This window comes from Melospiza melodia, chromosome 13 (genome assembly GCF_035770615.1).
Source record: "Melospiza melodia melodia isolate bMelMel2 chromosome 13, bMelMel2.pri, whole genome shotgun sequence".
Taxonomy (NCBI): Eukaryota; Metazoa; Chordata; class Aves; order Passeriformes; family Passerellidae; genus Melospiza; species Melospiza melodia.
The window spans coordinates 18,996,598-19,009,752 of record NC_086206.1 but is presented as its reverse complement, the minus strand read 5'-3'; the positions used below and the strand labels follow the sequence as shown (position 1 = coordinate 19,009,752).

At 38.8% G+C, this 13,155-nt stretch overlaps 1 protein-coding gene across 2 annotated transcripts in view; it reads right to left on the bottom strand.

Annotated features, from left to right (window-relative positions):
• CDH13 (cadherin 13) overlaps positions 1–13,155 on the bottom strand; it is a 443,548-nt gene that overhangs the window by 189,671 nt on the left and 240,722 nt on the right. The gene's annotated exons all lie outside the window — the stretch shown is intronic.

The window sequence follows — 13,155 nt, the reverse complement described above, 5'->3', positions numbered from 1 at the left end:
ATCAAGTCATGAGGTCACTGTCACAGTGAGAGGAGATAGGAAAAAATGAGTTCTGGTGAGCGTTGGTGTGGCCAGACCCTGCCAAAGATGTCACTTGCAGCCCAGTCTTATGGACCAGGCTCAGAGAAGATTTCTCCTCCAAACAAAAGAAGGGACAGATGTACATGCAAACTGAGATACCCCCTGGCAGCTTGAAGTTGCCACATTGCCCAAAGAATTAAAAAGCTTTAAAAAACCCCAAAGCTTTAAAAAACCCCAATAAACACGACACCTTGCAAAGTTGATCCTACTCATGTGAAGATTTGGTTAGAATTTGTTTCTTTGCTTTTATCAAGCACACTCCAGTGGACACACATAGAATTATTATGGTAGAATTGACATTAATGCTCACCCAAAAGCCTTATTGAAAACAAACAGAAAACAAAACCATGAAAACCAACCAAACAAACAAAAAAGAAGGAATGCTGTAGACATTCAGGCATTTTTTCAATGGTGACGGCATGAAGTGTTTGTCAGGCCATTTTCAGATTTCTCTGGGTCTTCTAATCAAGTGTGGAAGAATGAAAGAACATCTTCAGTCTCAATCAGGTGGGTGTATTCACAAGCTGAAGATTTGTTTGGACTTTCTTTACTTCCAAAAACTGGACAGAAAGATCCTGTTGTACATCAAACCCCCAAACCATCTACAGTGCAAGGCCCCAGTGAGTCACCAGGGCAAACCACGCCAAAACTTCTTAAACAACAGAGAAATCAATTTAGATTGCAACTGTGTGCTATACCTGCAGTTCTCTCCCCTCACAAGAAATCAATAAAATACAGCAATAAACATGTCTGAGACACCACTATCATTCTCACCTGCCCTCCCCATCCCCAGACTCTAATGGAGTTAAGCCAGCCAGAAAATGAACCTGAGCTCAGATGTTAATATCACTCTCTCCAGTCTTTCCCTGAGAAAATGGAGCCAGCAGGGGCTGGAAGTCTCTGAGCATTTTGTTTATACTGTTAATTTATTCTTCATTGCCCTGTCTTATACCTGTAAGTTATTTATAACTTAGTGATAAATCCTGCTGGGAAAGAAATAGGTCAGAATCCTAATTCCTTATTAAAATGGATGGCTTATTATCACCTTTCTCTGTTTTCTGTTATGCTTATAAATACCTTCCACTTTTTTAATTCAATGTGTTGGGTGTGAGTAGGAGTATTTGTTATGAGTGAGACACCTACTCACAGGCACTGTTTGTAAATAGTGTCACAGTCCATTTTAACATCTACACACTGCTTAGCCTCACTTGCCTGGGAATTGTTCTTGCAAACCTTTCCCAAGCCTTATTTTTTATTATATGGATTAACAACTTAAAGGCAGACAAACATTCTGTTTGGAATGATTCCAGCAGCTTTGGCACAGCTGAAGATTTCTGGGAGCAGCTCCCCTTCAACTTTTGGGGTTGTTCAGCTCTGAGCTCCAAAGCCAATGCAGGAATCTTTGCCATGGGATGTGATGGGAAAGGAAAAGTGATTCCATTCCTGAACTACATTAAAGTCAGATACAGTTTTAGCTACAGCTGGAAACTACTGAAAAAAGAATCATAAAATAATTTAGCTTGGAAAGGACCTTAAAGTTCATCTATTTCCAGCCCCTGCCATGGGCAGGGAAACCTTTCACTGGAGCAGGTTGCTCCAAATCCCACCCAACCTGCCCTTGAAGCGTTCCAGGGATGGAACATCCACCTTATCTCTGGGCAAACCACATCAATATTTTACCATCCTTATTTTAATTTCCCTCTCCCAGTATCTAATTCAAATCTCTTTTTGTTCAAAACCATTTCTCTTTGTCCTGTCAAAGCCCTGCTAAATGTTTATCCCCCACCCTCCTGTTATCCCCTGAAAAGGGCTCTAAGGTCTTCCTGGGGCCTTTTCTTCTCTTTACATGCAAACCACAAAGGATAATCAAGGCTTTAGGTGAAATTTTACACCTCACAGCACAAAACCCCGTGATCAGATTTGGGGCTGAGCACCCCAAGTCTCTGAGCTCGTCCTTACAGGAGAAGTGTTCCTCTGCTCATTTTTGTGGCCTCCTCTGGACCCACATCTCCACATCATCCCTGTGCTGAAGACTCCAGAGCTGGACACTTTATCACAGTAAAACTGACTCATCAAAACCACGTTAATTGCTTTGGGAAGTGAAAGAATGGCAATATTTCCCTGTGAAATTCCAGGAAATTAATTTTCAAATTCAAGATAATTTGCTCCTAATCTATCTCTCAGTATCAAGTGACTGTGCTGTTCATTGGAAAGAACAAAGACTTGGCTAAATTTAAAAAACTGCTTCAGCTGCTTTATCAGAATTGTAAGTCATTTAAAACAAAGGCTGATCTAACACCAGTTTTTGGGTTTTTTTCTCAGACTTGCACAGATTAAAGAAAAGAACAGAGGATTCTTATTAATGACTGAAATAGATTTACTTTATCTTTGCCAAGTCCACTGCATCTGAGAGCAACTGTCCAAAAAATTTGGCATGACAGGTCTGTAGGAACAGTTACATGATATCTTCTTCATTTGATTAAGATTGTTGAGGACTTTATTTTATTCATCTTTGTACAATAATTTTCAATCCTGTCCTAATCATTGAGTTAACTCACCAGCTCCTTTTAAACCCATTCTACAATTTTTTCAAAATAAAAACCTGCAGCACTGAAGTTATGGCCATCATTCTTTATATGACCAGTTTGTGAAAGAAGCTGTCTGATATTTTATGTAGCTTCCTCATGAAAATCTAACAAAAACACCCCAAATTAAAACAAAACAAAAAAATCAATAAAACCTGCTCACAAAATAACAGCAGAAGTAAATTGTTATTTCCAAAAACACAACACATGCAAGTGAGAAAAGCATTCAAGTAAAAGACAATATTGGCACTTTGAACAGGCTGTAAATAAAACCAGGTGGGAAATGAGATTGTCCCAACTAACAGAACTGTGAGATTTCAGGCTTTCAATGTAGAAGGCAAGAAAGCTTCTCTGGTTTTAATGTAAAACTTGGCTGATGTAGGAAAAATACTGAATTAATTCTTTTGATAACAAGAAATTGGAATGGCACATTCAGAAAGGGTTTAAGTTCCTACCTGACTATAACAATGCAGCTCCAAGGACATGTGCTAAGCATAAAGACAGATTTGAACAAATTGAAAGAAAAAACCCCAGCCTGCAGAGTTCTGCAGATGTTTATTTTGTGAAAAACCGATGTTTTCCCACTTAAAATTATGGAATTATGTTCATGGGGGTAGAAATGAACCCAAACCATGAATCAATGATGATGATGAAGTCATGCTCATCGTCATCTAACCTGTGATTTTCAGGAGCTCTTGAGGCTAAATCCCAATTTCATTTCTGACACAAGCGTACATGCAAACCACAAAAGATAATCAAGGCTTTGGGAGAGACTTTGCACCCCACAGCACAAAACTCCATGATCAGATGCAAAGCAGACTTTGGCTGGTGCCCCAACACAGCTCAGAAACCCTGACCATTTGATCACTGATCAAATCAGGCACAGCAATGGGACAGGGAAAAGCATAAACCCCCAAACTGCAGGCAGGGTAAAATCTATTCCTCTCTGGCAAACTCCCACTGAACCCTCTCCCTTCTGAACATGGATTATTTCAAGGCTTCCCATTCAATTTCCCTCAGCATATGCAAAGCAAGGATCTTTCATCACCCCAAATATAATGATCTCATCAGAAGTTAAGCTTATCCAAAGTTGCTCATTTTAAGCTTTCTGCTTTATTTTAAACAGTCTTGAATCCTTTCTACTCTGCAGTCAGCAATAACATTTACATGAAAAGATAACCAGTCTCGTCCTTACCATTACTTCAAGTAATTTCAAAGGTTTCTCTTCACAGAAGGGTTGTTTTCATTCATTTATTGCTTTTGGTGAAATGATTCTGGAGAGCCACCTTCCTTCTCTGCATATAAATGTCTATTTTCACTTTGCAGCCAGCCACCCAATGGCCCACATAAAATTATATCATAAATTTGGAGATTTTTATAAGTAAATCTGGAATATCTTTTAGTGCTTAATTATCTTTAAAGCCTAAGACAGGTTATTTAGTCATTACCCGCCATCTAATTTTAATTTCCAATTTGTTGCCCACAGGAATGTTTCTCGTGGAAGTTTTCCATTTGTTTCAACAGATGGTTTTTCTACTTGTTCCTTATTTCCAGATTCAGAGGAGCACTGCACCATCCAAAATACTGCAATACCACCACCTGCCCCACCTCAGTGATTCTAATCACTGCTAGATTTATTTATTGATCAGATTAATTATTGAAAATACTTGTTAGGTTTATTTATTATCAATTTTTTAAGTGTGGATTGACACTAAGGACTTATGGATCTTTCATTCAGGCAATTTCCTGGTAGGAAAAGAAAATTTGGCCACATCTAGGTCATAAAATGTAGTAAAGAAATTCTCTTTATAGTGCAAGGTTGTAGTAAAAACTTTATGCAATTACCTAACAAACACAACTCAGAGAAGACAATAATTTCGACAAAGAGAAACTAATTACAAGTAAATTTTCCTGATTTAAGAGCATGAATAAAACATGAGCTAATTGTTATATTGCTCCATAAGAGATGGAGGGAGAGGATGCCAAACAAAAATAAACAGTTTTTCAGAGTTAAACAGAATTCTGTCGACCACCAGAGTAGAACTGTACAGATGATGGCAAACCCAGCACCATTACCTGCAATTAGAGAATTTCACCTGCACTCAGAGCCAGAGCCAAGGTGGAAAGGGATTAATTAGCCATGTAAATGCTCCAGGAAAATCTTCCACAGGCTTTATTGCTACTGCATCCATCTCAAACATTAATTATTACACAGTTCCTATTTTCTTAGCAGAACTATCTCTTAACTCTGTGCATTAATTAAACAATTTTTTTTAAAAGTCCAAGACTTCTATCTCTGCAAAGTGACAAGGAGTGAATTCTTCAGCAAGAGTCACTTCATATTTGATCACTTCAGATGTAAAGGTTTGTAAATGCATTAATAGAAATTTTAAGGAAAGAAAGAGGAATTTAATATTATAAACAGTCAAATATGTGCTTTTATTTCTGGTTCTTAAGGCAGTGGGCATAATATTTTAATAATTAGTCACGTCAGTGGACTCAAAGGTCAGGGTCTAAATCATATTTTAATTTGTGAAGCATAACAAGTTCTGCCAAATTTATACACTTTTGACAAAAAGAACCTTTTGCCTTTCCAAAGCTCAAGTTGCATCTGGACCTGTCACCAAGGGGGTTTTTCTGTGACTGTCAAATCAACATTCCCAAGTTATTTCAACTGTTTCTTCTTTAAACAAAACCAGCCCAAGTCAGAAAGCTCTTAGAGCCTTAATTAAATTTAATTAAATAACAGCTTCCTGCACATTTTCCACATGATTTTTTTTTGCAGTAAATCTCTCCATTGTTCACCTTTCCTTTGTAGGGCAAAGCACAACAACATTTTCTTGGCCATTTTTCAATCAGCACAGGCCAGTTCCAAAATCTCCTTGTACCTGCAGCTCCTGCTGCCTTGAGATAAGATCAGAAACTCTTTTTCAAGAGGAAAAACTGGCACTGGCAATCCAGGAAAGCCACAATATTCCTGGGAAATTCCATCACTGGAATGTGCTCCTTGCTGAAAAATGAAGCCACAATGCCATGCATTTAATATTTTTTGGTTTTAATGTATTAAATTGCTCCATAGCTGGAAACCAAGCAATTATGAATTCATTATCTAATTGAATGTATGCACTGTGCCACCATTAGTGTCACAGGAAATGCATTTTCTTCCCCAGCTGTGTCTCTGAATCACAATATTGTTTAAAAAAGTGTTGTTTTCTGTACAGCTTAAAGCCTGGAAATTTTTCTCTGTTCTAAGTATAAAATGGCCCCTTTTCCATGAAAAAAATCACAGAGGAGAAATATAAAAAACCCAAAATTGTAGAGAATGATGGCATAAAGTGCAGAAAAAATACATTAATTACATACTCATAAAAATCTTATACCGAAATGAACTCTGCCTTGTGTTCAATTCTAAAAATTATTTTGATGTTTTTGTCTCATTAAAATATAAAATAAACAGTTTGGGATTTTATAGCAGATTTTTGCATATCAACTGAAAAAAATAAACCCACAAAATGGATAACTTCATCTCATAGTTTTTACCACCTATTCCTGAGGCTGGTTTTAAGTTATAAGAACAAAGGGGTCAGCAAGCAGTAATTGGTATTTTCAGGGGTTTTTCAAGTCAGTTTGGGCCAGACAAGATTTACTTGTGAGTTCTTGTGACTGTTAATTTAAGATTTCTTATTTTAAGGTTTAAATATTTTTAATAAACAACTCTTTGCAAACATTATATATATATATATATATAATATAAATATACTTTTGATATTCACAGAACATTTAAGATTTTATATAATATCAGGCACTAGTAACCAGCAGTTTTCCAAAGCTCCTGTCCATGTTTTGCCCCAGATGTGTCCCTGTGAACTCCAGTCCCCCTGAGAAATGTCACTTTCTAGGACACAGTCAGGCTGCATGAGGGAAAACTGGGTTTAATGTCATGCAAAAAGTCACAGGAACAAAGGAACTGGGAACAGAGAAGGGAAGATCCTGACATTATCCCAAAATTCTCTCTTCTGTGGGCAGGAGATGGGATGGCAGGAGCTGCTCCAGGATCCTGCCCCCCTCACAGAGCAAATGGGTGCGTTTACAAACCCTCCAAAACCCACAAAATCCCCATTTTGGGATGGACACAAAGCAGGTCTGAGGTGCTCAAACTGGGACCAACAGCCCCAGAGTGTTTCAAAAGAGAATCAGTCACAGAAATAAGATAAGCAAAGGGTGGGAGACAGAGATGAAATGACTTCGCCAAAGCCACAGACCAGACAAAATTTAAATCAAGCTTGAATCTGGGTTTTTGATCTCTGCACACAAGACTGATAGAGATATTCCATCTCTTGCTGAGCAAGTAATGTAAAATTAGATTTACAAAGATTATTAAGCTACCAACATGTGCACAGTGTGATTTTTCAAAGTGCCTTATGAGACTGGATAATGTATCCTATTAAAATCAAAACACCTTTGAAAGATCTTTGAAAACCCAGTTGTCCTCTCAGTATATAATTTTCCCCCCAGTTACACATTATTCTACAACTTTAAAGACACAAAAGCACGAGTGAAAATAATTTTATGCATCCTTCCAAGAGAAAGCCTCAAAGAATCTCTCATATGGCTACAAAAATCAAATTAAAATAACTTCTGAAGCATCCATCCTGTTAAGTATTATCTAGGAGCTGAAATGAGAATGCCCACTCCAAAAATAACCTCAGTGAACAAATGAGAAGAACATCCCTCAAATCTGAGGAGCAGCACAGCTCTTCAAGCAGCCACGTGTACTTCACACAGAGCAGAAGTATTAAGGATGATCATGTAAATTAAAATCTAATTAAAATCTTCTCATATCACAGGAGAGCACATGTTGATCCCCTCAACAAAAAGGGAGAGGGGGTGAGGGAGACAGAGGAGGTATCAGGATTCACCAAAGCAATCAATTCTAATCACCACAAAAATATCCAAGAAATCAAAAAGAGACAAAGTAGGGCTGAAATAAAAGATTAAGACATAAGCTGGGGCAGAATTTTTAGACTCTATGCTGCACCACAAAAGCAATAAAGACATTTAGCAAAGAAAAACTGAAAAAAAATGGCTTTGCACTTTTAAATAGCTCCTGGCATTGTTTGACACTGCTCACCATTCTGGCTGCTCAAAAATAACTCCAAAAGTGGAGGAAGTGGCAAGAGTTGAACAGATTTCAACTCGTGGAAGGATGCAAGAAGCAACAGGGTCAGAGAGAGCCTGCAGTTAATCAGACCAGGAACTGAAATGCAAGATCCCAAATGCATCAGTGCCAAGGAAAAAACTTCTTTAGGCATAAGAAATAAAGGTCAGTGCAAATGCCAGGGATATATCACACGTACATGGATTTGGCTTTGTTGTTATTGCTTAAAACATCTGTTCCTGGAAACGAGGAGGAAAAGGTCTCTGAAGTCAAGGATCACCCAGGCTGATAGCACAACAGAGGGAACAGCTCAGGTGTCCCTGTGTTTGAGTCACAAAGCAAGTTACAAAAGCACCTGTACAGATTTTACAGGCTGCCCTGGAGGGCCTGCAGGTCACTGCTGCCTTTTCCAGCCCTGTCACATTCCTGGGTGACATCCTGGAGCTCATCCTCCCACCCTGCCTGAGCTCCAGGGCACAGCTGCAGCCAGGACTCCTTCAGAGCCCATCCAAGAGAAAAACAAGAGTGCTTGGGATCCAAGTGTCAATGAAGAAAACACTTCAGAGACAAGTGTTCTCCTGGTGGAGTTGCTGAAAAATTTGCTTTTATTGTAAATAAAATTGCTCTGCTATTCAAAATTTGAAATGCTATCACCATACTTTATACACTGCATTTGTCACAGCCTTGTAAGATGCATTCCATAGCATTCCTAAACTTCACCTTTTGGAAGGTTGGTCTCAGAAGGCAGGAAAAGAGAACCAGATGAGATTTATTTGTCTCTGCTCACAGAGTTGAGATGACCAGGCTGCAAGGGCCATGCCTTACAAAGCCCATTAAAATTCCAGAGCTGCAAATCTCCCATCGCAGAAGGATTGCATTGTGACACAAGGTGTCTCCTCCAGCACATAGGATGGGGTGATAAACTGTTAAGACTTCTGTTTTTGTGTCTATCATTTATGTATTTAATTTTATTCATTAGTTATTTATTTTTATTCTGCTTCTAAATCTCCTTCTAAAACTCCTTTCCCAAGGCATCCTCCCCTTTACTCAGAGCACCCACTTTACCAACTGGAATCTGCCTGTTTGACCATGGAACAGCCCTCTCCTCCCTCCTCAAACCCTGTCTAGTAAACATTTGGCACTTTTTGCCTGTTTGTGAGCCAAAGCTGACACATTTCCATGCTGATGATAAAAGGTGTGGGAAGCATCATCACAACTCCCTCCCTGCCGGGTTTGGTTACACTCGTCAGTAAAAGTGAGTTTATTGATCTCCCTCAATAGCATCAGGGCTTGGGAGCTGTTTTATTAAGAATTTTGACATGTGTGAGGGTAAATATTTCAAATATAGCCCAGAAGTATTCAGAGTTAGAGTCTGGCTTTCCCTGCTGCACTCCATGCTCTCAGCAGCTGTGATGATGTGCAAGCACTGGAGGTAACAAAACTCTCTTCATCCTGCCCTGTCATCCCAGCTAAAGGAGTTTTTGCTGATTTTGTCTGCAGTCAGCTTTGAATTTCACATTATGCCCAGTAGTTTGGTTTTTTTCCAAAAGGGTGTTTGTGGCTGATATTTTTATAATTCAGACAGCTGATCTTCCTGGTAAGGGCAGCCAGACAGATCAGCACATCCCAGATCACACACAATGAGCAGTTTCTCTGTTTCATTCCAGCAGTGTAGTGGTTTTTCCCTATTAAATCTATATTTCATTCACAGAAAAAAAGAAAAAAAAAAGAAATTATCTGAGCAGTTTCCACATTATTATAGCAGAAAAGTAGTTTGCAGACATGGATGTAGAGGAAAGATATTCCCAGGGCAGCCTGATCCAAAATAAAATGTCATTTCAAATTACCTCTTCTCTCTCTCTTAACTGAGTCTTTGTCAGTGTTAACATGTTGGGCCATCTCTCTGCATTAATTGTGAATAAAGGGAGATTTAGTCAACGAGTCTCAAATTAGGTGAATTAACACAGTAAAAGTCTTTTCTGAGTAGTCAAATAGCTCTAATGTGATTCCGGAAGGATCAGCAAGCATCTGCTGTGTAGTGACACATGGAAAGACAGAATTTATTTCATGTTCTTTTATTTTCCTTGCTTACATTTCACCCAGGAACTTTCTGAAATGCTTCACTGGTCTTCAGCTTTTATGACAAAATTACCTGTTAAAACTATTAATCTTAAGGTGCAATTTGCAGTTCTAGCATGCCTCACTGGATTTATTTATTTATTTTAAATGTCTCAGTCAACCATAATTTACTTCATTTAACATGTTAGGAAGGCACTTCCTCAGTAAATTTTATGCTCCACCATCACTTTCCCTTAATTCTGAGATCTTAAAGATGTTTTACAACAACAATTCCTGTGCTGCACTTTTATAAAAGCAGATCTCAAACCAAATCCACAAACTTCTGCCTTACTGATTTGTCACCAACTTTCAGGACTTTATTTGTGCCACATTTCCACACCCATTTTGTTTCTGGAGAGAAAGATTTCTCTTTTTCTTTCCTTCATGCTCTTCCTAAACTCCAAATTATGACAACCTTATCTGAGCAATTTTCAGAATTCCAAGACCCACAATGTCATTTTTTGTCTTTTTACCCTTCTCAAACCTTTTCACTATCCACAAATACTGACAGACATGATTTTCAGTCCAAAAATGCAACCAAAGCCTTTTTTTTTTTACAATTATTACATTGTAGATGTCTATTTTTTCACTGATTGCAGCAAGCTGCATCAGTTGTATCAACTGAAAAAAAAAATTCCTATGTGGAATATTGCATTTGGCAAAGGGAGAATTGGAAAGTCTGTTATTCCAGCAAAATGTAAAGCCTGGATATTGTCAGTCAAAAAACTAATTAAATGCTCTAAGCACCAAAAATTGCAAGTGAAAAAAACCTTTTTGAATTACAGCAATCAGCAAGACCCTTTTTCATGCACCCACCAACCAAATGATGATAAAAGGAGTAAATTTTAAATTCCAGAACTCATCCCAGCAAGTGTTGCAGGAAGATTTCCTTCTCCTATTGCAAGACTGCAACTCAAAAACCAAGAAAGGGATCTTAGGGACCCACAAAGATAATCACCAACAGAGTACCAGGGGTCAATTAAAGGCAAAACAGAAATAAAAGTACAAAGTAAACGGAATTAAATAAAGGCAACTAATTTCAAACACAGAGGATTTCTGTGGTAAGACTGGAGAATTAAACAAACAAATACACAAAGGAGGAGAAGTCTTGCAGTGTTTTGAGTTGTTCAAATCTACTGGGGTGCAGGAATTTTTTAAAATTTGCAATGTCCTAGAAGAGGAGGTCCTTCAAGAGACTTTTGAAGCTGATGCTCCAAATTTACAGAGGGACTTCTTGCACAAACCAGACTATTCAAACTTCATGTATTTATTCCCAAAGTGGCATTGAAGTCACAAGGTGGTGGAAAATCATCCTGTGGTATTTTATTCCAGTACACTCCCCTTGAGGAGTGCACACCCCTATGTCAATTAAGGGACTTTACATCCCAGCAGAGATGTTTTCTAAAAATAACAGGTGTGTGTTAAAATCTGAACTTTTTTATGCATTAGGGAGCTATTTTAGCAGTACAGCATGACTTGCTTGAAATGTATTTAATAATTAAGTTTGAAGTGTCATTATTTCTGCCTGTGTAATTGCAACAGTCCCTTTGAGTACAGACAGTGTCTTATTTAGACACTTTAGACAGTGTCTAAAAAAAGGAAAACAAGATTTATTCACCAAATTCTGCTCTGTGACTAGGTGTAGTCCTGTCTCTATTCCATTGTTCCTGTCACCTTCTTGTTTTTAATTTGCCAGACACAACAAACAGAATGATTGGATTTTACTGTTCAATAAAACAACAATTAATGGCAAATTGCATGAGAGTTCCTCACTCAGCTCTGCTACATCACCAAAACAGGTTCTCCTTTGGCCTGGCAAGGTGACTTCTCATCAATATATTGCTGGTTCAAACATAAGATAATTTCTTTGATTTGGAGTAACCTATTTGTAAATCTGTCACTATTAAGTAACTTGCTGGGTCAATGCAGAACACACAGAGAAACTCAGTCCAATCAATGCCAGGGCTTTGATTTTGGAGCTGAAATCAGTAGCAATCCATCAGCCCCATGGAGCCTATCAAAAAGAGCCTATTCTGGTTTTAATTGAGGTCTTTTGTAAAACTGAAGGTTTGCTATTATTGCACCAAGTAAATCCCTTGGCATGAAATAACAAAAGGCTCCTAAACCCACGTTTGGAAGGGACATGGAAGATTCCATGATTCTAAAAGGAAAGCAAAACCAACTGCAGAAAGAAACCAACTCAAAATTATTAGGTCTGCTTAGGAAGGCAGAAAGATCTCACAATCTTTCCTCAAAACTAAAGAATTATTGTAAAACTTCGGTGTTTGTTTCATTTTAGGCCAAAGAAGGAAACTGGAACAAAAGGAAACGCAGTAAAACCTCAGCTGGGCTGATCACTTGTGGGGACCCAGGACATTGCTCTGGCTGCCCTGGAGGGCTCCAGACCCTGGCAGGGTCTCAGACACCTTGGCACGGAGTCAAAAACACCTGTGCCTTCCATTTTAGCCCATGGAAACAATTCCCAACTTTGTGTGAAGAATTACAAGCCACAAGAGTTTGAGTAGAATGATAATGAATTTATCACAGGGTGAAAAAGTAGAATTTTGGGGACTTGGAATGGGGGTTCAAGAAGCAAGATAGAGGAACCTGGGTGTGTCCTGTCCTCCTTCTTCTTCTTGTCCTCCATCTTCTGCTGTGATGGTGGCATTTTTGGATTGGTTTAGAGTAGAGACAGACTGTCTAGCATAGGTGATAGGTACTGGAAAGTTATTGTAAATAAAGTACAGGTAGTTATTAGTATAAAAAGCCAACACCACCCCAAGGGCAGGGATTGTGCCACAACCCAACCTGCTGGACAGAGCTCAGCAGGTCAGAGAAAGAATGGAATAGATAGGAGAAAATAAACAACCTTGAAAAGCAGAACTGAGGAATCTCAACTTCTTCTTTGGTCGTGGGGCTGGAAAAAAAGAGACTTTCTGACACCTCGGAGTCATCTCAACAAGAGAAACCCGAGAATCATTTTCTGGAGGATAAATGTTGTGTTCAGGTGGCCGTGTGTCCCTCCTTGCCAAGGCAGGGCGCTGGCTCACAGGGGCGTTCAGTAGATGGCACTCTGTGCTCTGCCAGCAGCTCTCACCAGCCATGGAGCAGCCCATGACAGAGGCTGCTCTGGGCTTGCTCAGCTGCCCTGATTTCACTACAGACACCACTTAGAAATCATTGTTTTTTATCAGGAGATAAATGAGCTCCATG